The 15,382-nt window shown below is 40.9% G+C and overlaps 1 long non-coding RNA gene across 5 annotated transcripts in view; it reads right to left on the bottom strand.

Moving 5' to 3' along the window:
- Positions 1–8,952: 8,952 nt before the first annotated feature.
- Positions 8,953–15,382, bottom strand: part of LOC144281133 (uncharacterized) — a 59,445-nt gene continuing 53,015 nt past the window's right edge. For all 5 annotated transcript variants that reach the window (XR_013349579.1, XR_013349581.1, XR_013349578.1 and 2 more), the window contains 2 exons: positions 12,586–12,722; positions 8,953–11,053 (listed from right to left, as the gene is read on the bottom strand). This is a non-coding gene — a long non-coding RNA (uncharacterized LOC144281133). The remainder of the gene's footprint in view (positions 11,054–12,585; positions 12,723–15,382) is intronic.

The following is a 15,382-nucleotide window of genomic DNA, read 5'->3' on the forward strand; positions in this document are numbered from 1 at the left end:
TACATCATGTATTTTAAAAATCAATAAAGCAACAATTGCTATAAGCAAAATCAAAAGACAAATGACAAACTGGAAAAAATACTTACACAGCATATCACAAAGTGTTTATTTCCTTAATATAAAGAGGTCCTGTAAATCAATAAGACCAACACCCAATGGGAAAATGGGCCAATGATATGAATACACAGTTTATAGAAAAGGATGTATAAAGGAAACACTAAGATAAATGACTTTTAAACATAGAAATGGGGCAGCCTGGTGGCTCAGCAGTTTAGCGCTGCCTTCAGCCCAGGACCTGATCCTGGAGCCCCGGTATCCAGTCCCATGTCGGGCTCCCTGCATGGAGCCTGCTTCTCCCTCTACCTGTGTCTCTGCCTCTCTCTCTCTCTCTCTCTCTCTCCCTCAGGGTGTGTCACTCATGAATAAAGGAATAAAATCTTTTAAAAAACATAGAAATGAAAAAAAATTAATTTCAAAATTTACTGAGACACCATTTTTCATCTCTTAGAATGGCACAGACCAAAAGGTACAACAGTCCACGGTGTTGACAAGGGTCTGGAGAAACGGGCATTCTTACTGATGGGAATATAAATTGGTACAACTTCTAGGGAGGACAATTTGGTGGTATCTGTTCAAATGATAGATGAACGCACATACCTTTTAGCCAGTATTCCAATCTTAAAGATTCATTCTACTGATTCACTTGCATAGATACAAACTGAGTTACGTGCAACTGCAGCACTGTTTGTGAAAGCAAGGTATTTCTAATCACCTGAAGATAACAAGGAAAAAAGAAACTTAATAGTCCACAAAATGGCCAAGTCGCTTTTACCCTGAACCTTGACCATACATGAAGGAAGGCTATTCTCCATGGCAAAACGTCCAACCCCAGTAAGGAAGAAGATCTGGGCAGAGAGGCTGCGTACTGCAGCACTGGCAGAGTTCAGAATGCTCAGGCACGAGTAGATTCGCCAGATGCAAACCCAACAGTACCTTGCTCAGAAACGGACGTCCGGGACGCCTGGGGGGCTCAGCTGCTGAGCGTCTGCCTTTGGCTCAGGGCGAGAGCCGGGGTCCTGGGATCATGTCCCATGCATGTCGGGCTCCCTGCATGGAGCCTGCTTCTTCCTCTGCCTGTGTCTCTGCCTCTCTCTCTCTCTATCTCTCTTTCTCTCTCTCTCTCTCTGTGTGTCTCATGAATAAATGAATAAAATCCTTTAAACAAAGAAAAAAGAAAGAAAGAACCAGGCTTGATGCAGGCCAGCTGCTGAAGTTTTCTTGGACTCCATTTGATACTACAGAGGGGTAGGAGAGCAGGTGAAGAAAGTAGGTTCTAAGTGCACCATCTTGGGCAGCCTGGGTGGCACAGTGGTTTGGCACCTGGCTTCAGCCCAGGGTGTAATCCTGGAGTCCCAGAATCAAGTCCCATGGCAGGCTTCCTGCAGGGAGCCTGCTTCTCGTTCTCTGCCTCTCTGTATCTCTCATGGATAAATAAACAAAATCTTTAAAAAATAAAAAATAAAAATAAAAAAATATATTAAAAATTTTTTTTAAAAATAAAAAAATAAACCCACCATGTTGTCATGGTGAGGCCAGGTAGTGCAACAGCTATTTGGTAATAAGCTGCCCAGCCATTGCTAAACTTTTCCTCTGAAGAGGACGAAAGGCTAGGCCAGCTCATACAAGCACACAGGCAAACCTTACTTAGATTAGGGAGGCTCAGGGAGAGGTTTGGCACTCTGCTTCTGACCCTTCCCCACAAGTATTTCAGCACATAGGTAGTCTAAGCAGCAGGGTCTCCAAGAGACACCATTCATATTGTATTTTGTGTGAACAGTACCCCTAGGAGAGAATGCAATTTGGAGATGTCCTTTGGAGATGTACATTATGTCAGCCCTGCTGGAAAAAGTGCCCTTACTGAAAGGTGAGAAATAATCAAAAGGGAGACAGCACAACTCTTTACAAAAAATACGACAAAAAAAGGAGGAAATCAATAGGGAAAATTATTGGCAGAGAAAGAACAACAGCAGAAAGATCTTGCCACAAAGACAATGAAAATTATGACCCCCCAAATTTCCATTATCTCTAGGAAGTAAAGAAAAACTAATCTCTAGGGGAAAAAATAAGCTGTATATAACAAGCACTTAAAGCAGAGATACAAGGGGGTCAAGCAGAAAATGACAAGATAACTGAACTTTAGACATGAGTTAGTGGGCTGCCTGACTCGCTCAGTCAGTAGAGCATGCTACTCTTGATCTCAGGATCATAAGTTCAAGTCCCACACTGGACATGGAGCCTACAAGAAAAAGACAGACAATCCAATAGAAAATAGGTGAAGACTTGAATGGCTACTTCACAAAAAATAAGCACATGAAAAGGTTCTAAACATGAGTCCTGGGGTGTGGGCATGGGAATGTAAGTTAAAATTACAACAAGATGCAGCTATCAGAATTCAAAAGAACTAACAATACCAAATAGAGGCTAGGATGTGGAGGATGCATTCCTGGTTTAAATGAGTACAGCTCTTTTGGAAAATCTTTTAATGATTCCAAAGATAAAAGCAACAACCATGAGTTAGCATTAAAATTTGTTTTCTTTGAGGTAGAATTTATATACAACAAAGTCTTAAATGTATAGCTTGGTGAATTTTTACATTGGGCAGCCCGGGTAGATCGGTGGTTTAGCACCGCCTTCAGCCCAGAGCCTGATCCTGGAGACCTGGGATCAAGTCCCACAGTGGGCTCCCTGCATGGAGCCTGCTTTTCCCTCTGCCTGTGTCTCTGCCTCTCTCTCTCTCTCTCTCTCTCTCTCTGTCTCTCATGAATAAATAAATAAAATCTTTTAAAAAAATAAATAAAATAAAAGGTAACTACATCCATGTAACCACATTCTGATATAAACATGGGACATTACTAATACCCAAGAAGTTTCCTTCTTGTCCCCTCCCAGTCCAAGATAATTGCTGTTTCAACTATCCTTGTCTACCACCAATTAATTTTGTCTAGTGTTGAATGTACCACAAATGAAAACATACAGTAGGCACTCTCTTTTATGTCTAGGTCTTTCTACTGTACATTATATTGGTGATAGTCACCCACGTTGTTGTGAATAGCAGTTCATTCTTTTGCAATATTACATAGTATTCTATTATGTGAATGTGCTGCTATTTTACCCATTAACATTTGAATTGTTTTTAGTTTTTAACTATTATGAGAAAAGCTGCTATGAATATTCTTGTACATGTCTTTGGAAGATATAAACATTCATTTCTGTTGAGAATTTACAAAGGAATAGAATTACTAGGTCATAAAGTACCTGTATTTTTAGCTTTGAAACCATTAAAAAGTTTTCCAAAGGAGCTGTACTCATTTAGACCAGGGAAGCATCCTCCACATCCTAGCCTTTATTTGGTATTGTTAGTTTAATTTTAGGCATTCTGATGGCTGCATCTCATTGTAATTTTAATTTACATTTCCCCAAGGACTCATGTTTAGAGCCTTTTCATTTGCTTATTTTTTGTGAAGTACCCATTCAAGTCTTGCCTATTTTCTATTGGATTGTCTGTCTTTTTCTTGTTAATATGCAGGATTTCTTATGAACAGACATTTCTCCAAAGAAGATACACAAATGGCCAACAGACATATGAAAAAATGCTCAACGTAACTCATCATCAGGGAAATACAAATCAAAATCACAATGAGATACTACCTCACACAAGTCAGAATGGTTAAAATTAATAAGCTGAGGAAACAACAAATGTTGGTGAGGCTATGGAGAAAGGGGAAACCTCTTACACTACTGGTAGGAATGCAAGCTGGTGCAGCCACTTTGGAAAACAGTATAGAGGTTACTCAAAAAGTTAAAAATAGAGCTACCCTACGAACCAGCAATTGCACTACTGGATATTTACCCCAAAGATACAAATGCAGTGACCTGAAGAGGCACCTGCACTCCAATGTTTATAGCAACAATGTTCACATTAGCCAAACTATGGAAAGAGTCCAGATGCCCATCAACAGATAAATGGATAAAAAAGATGTGGTATATATATCTCTACAATGGAATATTACTCAGCCATCAAAATATGAAATCTTATCATTTGTAATGATGTGGATGGAACTAGAGGGTATTATGCTAAGCAAAATTAGTCAATCAGAGAAAGACATTTATCATACGATTTCATTCATATGTGGAATTTAAGAAAAACAGAGAGCATAGTGAAAGGGAGGGAAAAATAAAACAAGAGGAAATCAGAGAGGGAGACAAATCATAAGAGACTCTTAACCAAAGGAAACAAACTGAGGATTGCTGGAGGTGGGATATGGAGTAACTGGGTGATGAGCACTAAAGAAGGCACCTGATATAATGAGCACTAGATGTTATATACAACTGATGAATCACTGAACTCTACCTGTGAAACCTGTGAAATAATATGTTAATTAGGAAAGAATAGGAAAGAGGAGAGAAAAAGTACTTACCATCATAGAACTGAGGACTACAATAGGAGTGACAAAGAAATAGTGAACACGTGAAAACCTGTAAAGAACACAGAAGAGGTCAGCCCTGAGGGCCCAATAGTTTGGCGCTGACTTCAGCCTGGGATATGATCCTGGAGACCCAGGATTGAGTCCCACGTCAGGTTCCCTACATGGATCCTGCTTGTGTCTCTGCCTCACTCTCTCTCTGTGTCTGTCATGAATAAATAAATAAAATCTTAAAAAAAAAAAAAAAGAACACAGAAGAAAAGTTTGAGGAAAAAAGCAAGATGAAAACAAACATTTTGAACTGTCAACAAGATTGTCTCAGTAAATCACTGGACTTCAGTGACATAGAAAAGAATATTTTGAACATTTATGCAAAATCATCAACTCATCTATAAAGGGAAAAGTTTCAGATGAGCTTAAGACTTCTCCATAGTAACATTCAACAACAAAAAACAGTGAGGTAATCCTTAGAAAGAAAAGAATATGATTCAAGAATTTCATGCACAGCCTAACTATCATCATTTAAATACAAATGCAACAGAAATATTGTCCAACTAGCCAAAGTCAGGGAATATAGTTCCTTTCTGGAAGAAAGTCTTACAGGACAACCTTTAGCCAATCAAGAGAAGATGGAGAATTTGGAGATGTGCATTCATTAGATAGGAGCAAATACAAAGGACAAAGAAGGCTGCTGCCCCAGCAACTTGTTTCAAACTCTAGACAACAGCTGAAAATGAAGCTTGTCAGAGGGATCATCACTGTAGGAAGACCATGGCATGTAAGATGGAGCCAACTGCCTGGACCATACTACACAGGAGAAGTAGCCAGTAGCAACTACAGAGAAGGTGAATGGCCCAGGAAGTGCCATCAGGTCACACCTTGCTGAGACATCCAGATCACTAGTCATGGGCCCCAGACTTAGCTGGGAAAACCACGAGACAAAGAACACCCAGGCACATGGGAGATCAGCAGATACCAGACAGCATTTCCGAAACACAAAGCCAGGGAGTCCCTCCCCCAAGGGGGAAAAGGGAGGAGACACAACAGCTCCCCTCTACCCATAAATCCAGATCCAGCTTAGGAAGAGCAAGAGGCCACGGAGCACTTTCATCCAGGAAGAATAAACATTAATGTATATTAAGTGTTTAATGTGTGCTAACTACAGTTATAAGCTCTTTACTTTTGTTTTAATTTGTTTGATCTTCACAACTCTAAAGGGTAAATATTACTGCTCCCATTTTAGAGATACAGAAACTGAGACATAGAGAGGTTAAATTGCATGCTTCAGGCCACTCAGCAAGTAAGTGGTCTAGCTGAAACATAAATAGAGACAGTCTGGTTCCATAGCCCACGCTCAAACAATTATGCAAATGGTTACTATTTTTAAAATATCTTTATTTACTTTTTTAAAGTAAGCCCTATACCTAATGTGGGGCTTGAACTCACAACCTCAAGAGTAAGAGTTGCATTTTCTACCGATTGAGCCAGCCAGGCACCCCCATAAATGGATTATTTAAATTAGTCAACAAGGGTAAACCTGAATCTTTAAAAATAGAGAACAGGTAAAGTAGATTATGTTACATTCACTCAGGGAAACTTAATGTAATCATTACAAAGAAAGAGGCAGGGATCCCTGGGTGACGCAGCGGTTTAGCGCCTGCCTTTGGCCCAGGGCGCGATCCTGGGGACCCGGGATCGAATCCACGTCGGGCTCCCGGTGCATGGAGCCTGCTTCTCCCTCTGCCTATGTCTCTGCCTCTCTCTCTCTCTCTCTTTGTGACTATCATAAATAAATAAAAATTAAAAAAAAAAAAAACAAAGAAAGAGGCAGCTTTCTGTGTGATGATATGGAATGATCTCCAAGATGCATTAAGTGAAGAAAAGCAGGGTACAGAAAGGTGTGTCATATGCTGTGTTTATAAACAAAAATTTTCATAAACATATGCTGATATCTATATAAATACTTCTGGAAATACCCTTCAAAACTCACAATAGTTGTTACCTTTGCAGAGAGGGACCAGGAATCCAAGGGTGAAGACAAAACCTGCTTTTCACACTATTCCCTTTTGTGCCTCTTGAATTTTGTACTCTGTGCATATGTTACCTACTCAAAGACATGTGACTTAAATAAATAGGTATAAAGAAAGCTCAGGGGCCTTCCAAGGATGTGGGATGATAGAGGCCATCTCACCCATCTGCGTGAGGCTCTTGGGCAGGGGGAGAGTTTTACTGGAGATAATGTTCTAAATAAAAGCAATATCCTTCAAAGGAAAAAGAGGAAACAAACATAACAGGATGTCTATTGGGGAGTTTTGATGGATCCACCAAGTTCCATAGATTACAGATTCCCAAGTGTGGTGGAAGGCCAAATGGAAATTTCAAAGTAGATGCCAAGAACAGGTTAGATGACTGACCCACATAAAGGCCTAACATGTCGGGAGAGGAGAGAGGGAGGATTTTGTGAGGAGGATTTCTCTAAAAGGAGCTGTGAAACCTGCTCAAAGGTGGAGGAGCTTCAGCCAGAACCCCTGGAAACTGGCTTTGTGCTCCTTGCAGGGTTAATTCTGGGGGCCGTGACTGAGAATGTTAAAGGGGCTAGGTCGCAGAGAAGAGAGAAACAGGGCCTGTCACACCAGGAGTACCAGCAGATACCGTTCTGAGGTCATTTTAAACAGATCCTGATACGATGAGCACTCTATGTTGGCAAATTGAATTTAAATGAATAATAATAGTAATAAAAATAGATCCTGCCAGGAGCACCTGGGGGGCTCAGGCAGTTAAGCGGCTGCCATCCATGGCTCAGGTCATGATCTCAGGATCCTGGGATCGAGCCTGTATTGCAGAGCAGGGAGTCTGCTTGTCCCTCTCCCTCTGCAGCTCTCCCTGCTTGTGCTCTCTTCCTCTCTCTCTTTCTCAAATAAATTAAAAATCAAGCAATCAAGCATTCAATCCTGCCTGAGAGGGCATCTTGGTGGTGTGAGGGACACAGGTAGAAAGACCCCTAGGAGGGCTGGGAGCAGACACCAAGAGAACAGGTACAGCCAGCCAATAGGAAGGGCACTGCTCAGATCAAAGGGTTTGTCAGCCAAGGCCTAGGACCAGAATGGATAAAGGGCCTAGGAGCTTGCCCAGGGGAGTGTTTCAAACATTGCTAGGCCAGAGAGGGGAAGCCAGGCAGTACTACCAAGAAAGGACAATCATTCCAGTTACCGCTCTCCTTCCTATCACACCCACTCCCAGCTCCGGCTCCTGGTGGAGCTCCTCACAGACAACAGACAACATCTAGCTGCTGCGGGAAAGCAGTGAACAAAGAGAAGCAGTTTCCCCCTCCCACCTTCCCTGGATCACAGACTCCAGTCTGCGACAGGCCCCAACCAGAGGAAGGGAGAAGCTGTAATTATGAGGTTGAGGCTGTGTGTGTGACTTAAAGCCACCAAAAGGATGCTTATTACCTGAGAGTGCTGAGAAATGTATCAAGTGCTTGAGTCTTCACCCAGAGGGGGAGAACAGGAGGACACACAAAGAAAGTTGCTTCCACTGTTTGATGAGCCAGTTGCACAAAAAGATTAGTTAACAAGGGTAAAAGGGCATGAATTTTCTTCATCGTTTTTCATTCTAATTAGTGTTTTTTTTTAAAAGATTTTATTTATTTGAGAGAGAGACAGGCGGAGCATGAGCAGGGAGGGGAGGAAGCAGAGGGAGAGGGAGAAGCCAATGTGGGGCTTGATCCCAGGGTCCTGGAATCATGACCCGAGCCCAAGGCAGATGCTTAACCAACTGAACCACCCCATGGTGCCAACAAGGCGCCTCCATCATGAATGATTAGGAAGGTCTATTAATACACATCAAATGTAAACTGTCAATCAAGATATGTGCAGACATCAAGAGAAGGAATAAAAAGGCTCCACATGTTGTTTTATTGTTATATTGGGATGCATTCCCTGAAAAGTAAAGAAAAAGATAGATACATTGCAATGTAAAAGGGTTGTATACTCTCCCATCCACCCCATTCTGTGCTTAGGGGCTCCTACTATGCTAGTTCCAGCTGATCTGTGGCTACTCTGAGTCATGGTTTGCAGTCCAGCTTCATCATTTGCTCCTAGGCTTGACCTGACACATGATTTGAAAATTCTTGTGCGTGGTCCTTTAAAGAAGGCTAAGGGAGGGGTGCCTGGGTGGCTCAGTGGTTGAGTGTCTGCCTTTGGCTCAGGTCGTGATCCCGGGGCTCCTAGGATTGAGTCCTGTATCGAGTCCTTCTCCCTCTGCCTATGTCTCTGCCTCTCTCTCTCTGTCTCTCATGAATAAATAAAATCTTTTTTAGGGGATCCCCGGGTGGCTCAGAGGTTTAGTGCCTGCCTTTGGCCCAGGGTGCGATCCTGGAGTCCCGGAGTCCCAGGATCGAGTCCCATGTCAGGTTCCTGGCATGCAGCCTGCTTCTCCCTCTGCCTCTCTCTCTCTCTCTCTCTATCATAAGTAAATAAATAAATAAATAATAAATCTTTTAAAAAATCTTTTTTAAAAGTTAAAAATAAAAATAAAATAAAAAGGCTAAGGAAAGCACAGTGACAGAGTTCCACTGAACCATCTCGCCTTGTGTGAAAACATGTAGATGTTTATAACTTACCTTAGAATGTTCTAGTGTAGTTTATCTTGTGTATAAAGCATCCACTTTGTGGTGGATCTCCTTCATAACTGGTAACTTTATTTTAAGATCTTTATTTATTTGAGAGAGAGAGAGAGACATTGAGAGAGAGCACGAGTAGGGGGAGGGGCAGAGAGAGAAACAGGCTCCCCACTGAGCAGGAAGCCCGATGCAGGGATCAGTACCAGGACTCTGGGATCATGACCCGAGCCAAAGGCAGATGCACAACCGACTGAGCCACCTAGGTGGCCCCTTCAAAACAAGTAACTTTTTAAAAGATGAGGGAATAAATTTCTATCTTCTAAAAAGAAAAAAAAGAATTAAAAGGTTCCAAATATGTATGACTTGTTTCAATTATTCACCCTTGAAGAAAGTCATATATAATGACAGAGTATGCACAAAGTTTCATCCCAATACACAAATTAAAATCAAAGCCAGTGACTGTAGCTCACCTGGCTCAAGCTCATAATGTATGATTTAATTATACCCTTATAGCCATTATTCCACATGTAAGGAGGGGTACTGAGTCATTCCTGTCTATTGCCACCACTCTCCTGGAATTTCTTTTTTAAACATTCTACACATTTGTTTATCCAAATAATTGAAGCAAAGTGTTTCTGCCTCCACCATTTGCAGTTCACAAGCTGTCTTCTGCTGTATTTAGGGGCCAAGAAACATTCTATTTCTCCATGTCATGTGAAAACTAGATAGTTTCTAATTTTCTTACATCTCAACTCTTCTCCACTGCACTCTGAGACATAAATATCTTTACTGCACATCATTTGTGCACTTTGGAGATAGAGCCCCACAACTCTGAACTTATTCTTCATTTCAGCATGATGTAATCATCTCAGAATGCTATGGCAGGAACCATGCAGAAGAGACTTTTCATCTTTGCCTGTGCCTGAAGTGAACTGGTGGATATTCACAGGCAGGAACCAGAGCAACCCAGGTCAGCTATATTACAGATGATAAAACATTAACTTTTAATCCTCATAGGTTATTGAAAGACGCTACAGTCAATTGCACAGACATATGCAATTTTAATTTTTTACTTTACAAAATTTTTTTAGATTTATTTATTTCAAAGAGAGAGAGAAAGCACATGATGGGGGGAAAGGTGCAGTAGGAGAGGAAGAGGGAAAGCAGACTCCCCACTGAGCAGGGAGCCTGACTCAGGATTCCATCAGACCCTGAGATCATGACCTGAGCCAAAACCAAGAGATACTCCACTCACTGAGCTACCCAGGCGCCTCTTTGTTTCAGAATAATATACATCTGATTCTTTTGCAAAGCATGACAATCTTCTCAGCCAAACCTCATTTTGGAAGTTTAGTTCTCCTGAAATGGAACTTTGTACATGCAATAATCTCCCAACGGTTGAAAGAGATTTAAGTATTTATTGTGTAGGAAATGCAATCTTTATTTCATGGACATCAAGCTCCCCAATTTTTGGAATTTATATATCAGACAAGGCCTAATTTCCTAATATGCCAAGAGTCTTTACTTGATATGAAGATGACCAACCCACAAGAGAAAAAGGGGCCAAAAAATAAAGTATGGATAGTTCCCAGGAAAGGACATTTAAATAAATCTTATACAAATGAAAAGATGTTGGGGCAGCTGGCTGGCTTATTTGGTAAAGTATGCAATTCTTGACTTCAGGGTTGTGAGTTCAAGCCCCATATTGAGTGTAGAGATTACTTAAAAAAATAAAATCTTCCCAAAAAGTAAATAAAATGAAAAGAAAAGATGCTTAGCTTCATCATAATGAGGAAAATACAATTTTAAGTAATGCAATATCATTTTCATCTTTTACCATTAGGTAAATATCAAAAAGTTTGATGACACATCTGAGTTGGTGAGGTTGTAGAAAAGCAGGTACACTTCTCTGCACAACTTTCTCAGGAGGGCTACATAGCAATACCTATTAAAATGACAAAGGACAATGTGTTAGTCAAACCTGTAGAATTGTATACACAAAATGGCAAAAAAAAAAAAAAACCCTAAATATAAATTATACCTGAATTATTTGAAGATTTTATTTATTTATTTGAAAGAGAGAGAGAAAGCATAAACAGGGGGAGCGGCAAAGAGAGGGAGAAGCAGGGAGCCTGATAATGGCCTCAATTATAGTACCCTGGGATCATGACCCGATCTAAAGGCAGATACCTAGCCACTTGAGCCACCCAGATGCCCCATACCATAATTTTTTTAATGAACAAAGTTAATGTCAATCTCCTCACAAGAAATCCTGTGTTGCCTTTTAAGAGAATGAGATTGATCTATATCAGCAATAAATCCTAAAATATATTATGTGAAAAAAGTAAGGTGCAGAATGGTGTGTGTTCCTAAATATATTCCTTTCAAGCCAAGACAAATGACACATACTGATTCACATATATATGTTTGTGTATGCCTATAATCTCTAGAAGTGTACGCACAGTGGCGTACAACAAATACTTCCTCTGGGGAAGGGAGTGAGGGGAGGCAGAGAGACTCATTTTTCACTATATATACTTTCATACTGCTTGGTTTTGTGTTGTTTGTTTACCATGTGTATGTACTACTTTTCCAGGTATAATAAAACCTCTAAAGATGAGAAAAACACAAACATACTTGCCCTGAACCAAAAAACTTCACTTCTAGAAATTTGTTTCAAAGATACACTCATTCATAGGCAGACTGATGTATGTGCAAGGTTTTTCACTATAGCACTGTCTGTAGAAGCCAAAGATTGGGGGGGTGGGGATGTGTCACCAGTAAGACATTGGTGAAATCATAGTATTCTGAAATTATGCAATACTAATAGGCTATGAAAAAGAACAAGGAAGCTCCTTGTATACCAAAACAGAAGTAGATCCAAGCATTTATTTATTTATTCATGAGAGACACAGAGATAGGCAGAGACATAGGCAGAGGGAGAAGCAGGCCCCATCCAGGGAGCCTAATGTGGGACTTGATCCCGGGACTCCAGGATCACACCCTGAGCCGAAGGCAGGCCCTTAACTGCTGAGCCACCCAGGTGTCCCAGATCCAAGATATCTTAAGTGAAAAAAGAAATCTAGCAGAGCAGGGCATGTACCATTGTTGAGGTAAAAGGGGAAAGATAATATTTATATGCGTTTGCTTAAAAGTGCATAGTACCGCCCTGAGAAGACATGGCAAAAACATCAGATGGATGGCCTCTGGGGAGGAGAACCGGGCATCGGGGGAAAAGGAGTGGGAAAGAAACTGTTCACAAATCTTTGCATCTTAGAATTTTGAGCCATATGAAAAGAATTATCAATTAACATTAACTGTAGGCTTTCCTGGTATAGTATCACCAACATAGCTGCGTGGTACATGACAGAGGGGCTCACTATGAAGATAATCTTCTTTTAGCACAATCAATGTGTCCTTTACCACCATAAAAGCAAACAAACAAAAAAAAAAACCAAAAAACGTAATCTGCCTTACTGTTTTGTTCATACAGGAGAATGAACTGGGTCTGTTTCCAGGGAATGCTCCAGGTAGACAAACTGGCTGGCGCCTTGTCTTGGAATCATCTCACCAATGACAAAAGATTTCTCACCTTTTGACAAGGGTGTGGACACCTGGAGGTGAGAGCATACAGGTCACCGAGGGGAAGGCTAGAAGCTTTTCTGAAAAGAACAGTTTCCTCACAGTGATCTCCATCTCCAGACACAAATGTCTCTCAGCCAAGAGATGCCTGTTTCTCAGGACAGTGCTGTTGGAGCAAAGCGAATAGCCAGAGAAATTCAAGCCTCGCAGCCTGAGACCACCATTTTTATAATTATAGCCTTATGTCCACCAATAATGTATCAATATTTCTAAATATCTCCAAGATTATTTTATTCCATGATAATGGGAAATAATTTAGATTCAAAAAGAAAACAAGTGTACATGCTCAGACTTGAGGAAGCTGTCCCCAGAGCACATTACCATAATAATGATTAGAGCTCATTAAGTATATAATATCAAGAATACTAATTTAAACTCTTTAAATTACATGACAGGTGAACATTACTGTTTGAAGAAAAGACAGTAAAAATATTGGACATTTCACAAAAAAAAATATTGGACATAATAAGTTATAAGTGTACTTATTCCCTATTAAGTATTTCCCATATTTTTTTAAGATCTTTTTTTTTAAGAAGATTTTATTTATTTATTCATGAGAGACAGAGAGAGAGAGAGGCAGAGACACAGGCAGAGGGAGAAGCAGGCTCTGTGTAGGGAGCCTGATGCGGGACTCGATCCTGGGACTCCAGGATCATGCCGTGGGCCAAAGGCAGGTGCTAAACCACTGAGCCACCCAGGGATCCCTTTAAGATCTGTTTTATTTATTTTAGAGAGAGAGAGCACGGGGGAGGGGCAGAGGAAGAGAGAGGAGAGAAGCAGACACCCCACTGAGCACAGAGACTAGTGCAGAGTGGGGCTCGATCTCACAATCCTGAGATCACAACCTAAGCTGAAGTCAAGAATCTGATGCTTAACTGACTGAGCCACCCAGGTACCCCCTCCTTCTCATATTAATTTTTATGACACATTCGGTATCTGAGACTATTTCTTGATCATAAGAGTTTCTGAACCTATGTATCAGTTAGAACTCTTCGGGTTAACAAGTGAGAGAAAACTCTGATCCAAACACTGGCTTCAACAAAATAGGAACTTACTAGATTATGTAACTGAAGAGTCCAGGAATAGGGCTTGGTGTTATGCGTCTATCTTGGTTTGAAGGCTGAAACATAACACCAGGGAGACTTGTTGTCTGTCCGTTTGTCTGTCTGTCTCTCAGCTCCATTCTGAGACTGGTTTCCACTCAAAACATCAAGATGGCTACAGTAACTCTGGTCCTTACTTTAAAAGCAAAAATCTGGCAGGACAGAGGAAAAATCTCTCTCCCAGAAGTCCCAGCGAAAGTACTCTCACAGGTTCTGAGCAAGGCTTCTATGAATCGAACAGTCAGTGTGGCCAGGGGAATGCAGTATTTGGACTTACTGAGGTTGCAAGTTCTGTGTCTGAGCCAGGGTGAAGCCCCAGCAGAAGCAGCCACACTGGGGAGGCCGGGGTTTCCACAGATGGGAGCTAGAGTGTGGTTACCAGCAGAAGGGTGGCCACATGGTGGGCAGTGAAGAGAACAGCTGTCAGTAAGCAGCTGTGGCCTGAGGTAATTAGTGTGCAATGGAAATCCAATAGGAATGAGGCTCCCCCCAAGAGCAAGAAAGGCATGCTCAAAGAAGAAAGCGGATGGAAAATAGATGTTTACATCCATCATTTGACATTAATATTTTAAATTAAAGAGTCAATGTTTCTGGACTTGATATGCAATTTCAAAAGGAAAGAATAATGAATGTTTCTGGACTCGATGTGGCAATTTCAAAAAGAAAGAATAATTGCTTTAGTCTTCAAAACTTAAAAAAAACCTTCATAAAATAAGCTTTGAGAAGAAAATTTTATCCTGAGAATTACTGCAAATATAAGATGACTCTCATCTAAGAGCATGTCAGAAATAAAAGACAGTGCTGGGAATCGGCTGCTGTCAGTTTTAGATGGAATGTCTAATTTGAAAATGATTTATTCTTTACCATGTAAGGCTCGTCTCTAATATGTAAATCGGAGGTGATTCGTACAACTCATGTAGTGGTAAGATAAGCTCTAGAGTAAGGAGTTCGGGTTAGAAGCAGAGTGACTTTTAAAAACAGTTTTACAGTCGGTTTCTATACTCATCAAGCATTTAATAGCAAGAAATTTAGTCCAAGTATTTTTCTAAGTCACTGCAGAGAATTAATAATTATCAGAGGAAGAAAAACATTTTACTAGTTTCTGTAGAGGCATTGTCCTGCCCTTGGCACAGGGCCCAGTGGATTTAGCGTGTATAATTTCTCCTGAGCTCCTCTGGCAGGGGCTATTGGTAGCCTACCCAACAGCTATTCCCCACTTCTTTTTGGCTTTAAAAAAAAAAAAAAAAAAGTACATAAGTAAAATGAAAGCTCCATTTCGATTGGGCAATGATGTGCCAGCTTCAAGGTCTAAGTAAATCAAGCCAGTATCACTTCCCTTTTGTCAGTCTAGTGCTGGACATGTGGTCAAGTTCTGGCCAGAAATGTCTGCTGGGAGCCTCAATGTTTCTTCCTGCTCATGGAGACTTAAAAGAAGAGAAAGAGAAAGCCCTTTTGCTCCAGTCTCCTCCCTATCTGCTTAGGACTCGGCAAGCTGAGGACCTGGTGTTTAGAGCAGCTGTGCCATCTGC

The sequence above is a fragment of the Canis aureus genome, chromosome 12 (assembly GCF_053574225.1).
Source record: "Canis aureus isolate CA01 chromosome 12, VMU_Caureus_v.1.0, whole genome shotgun sequence".
Taxonomy (NCBI): Eukaryota; Metazoa; Chordata; class Mammalia; order Carnivora; family Canidae; genus Canis; species Canis aureus.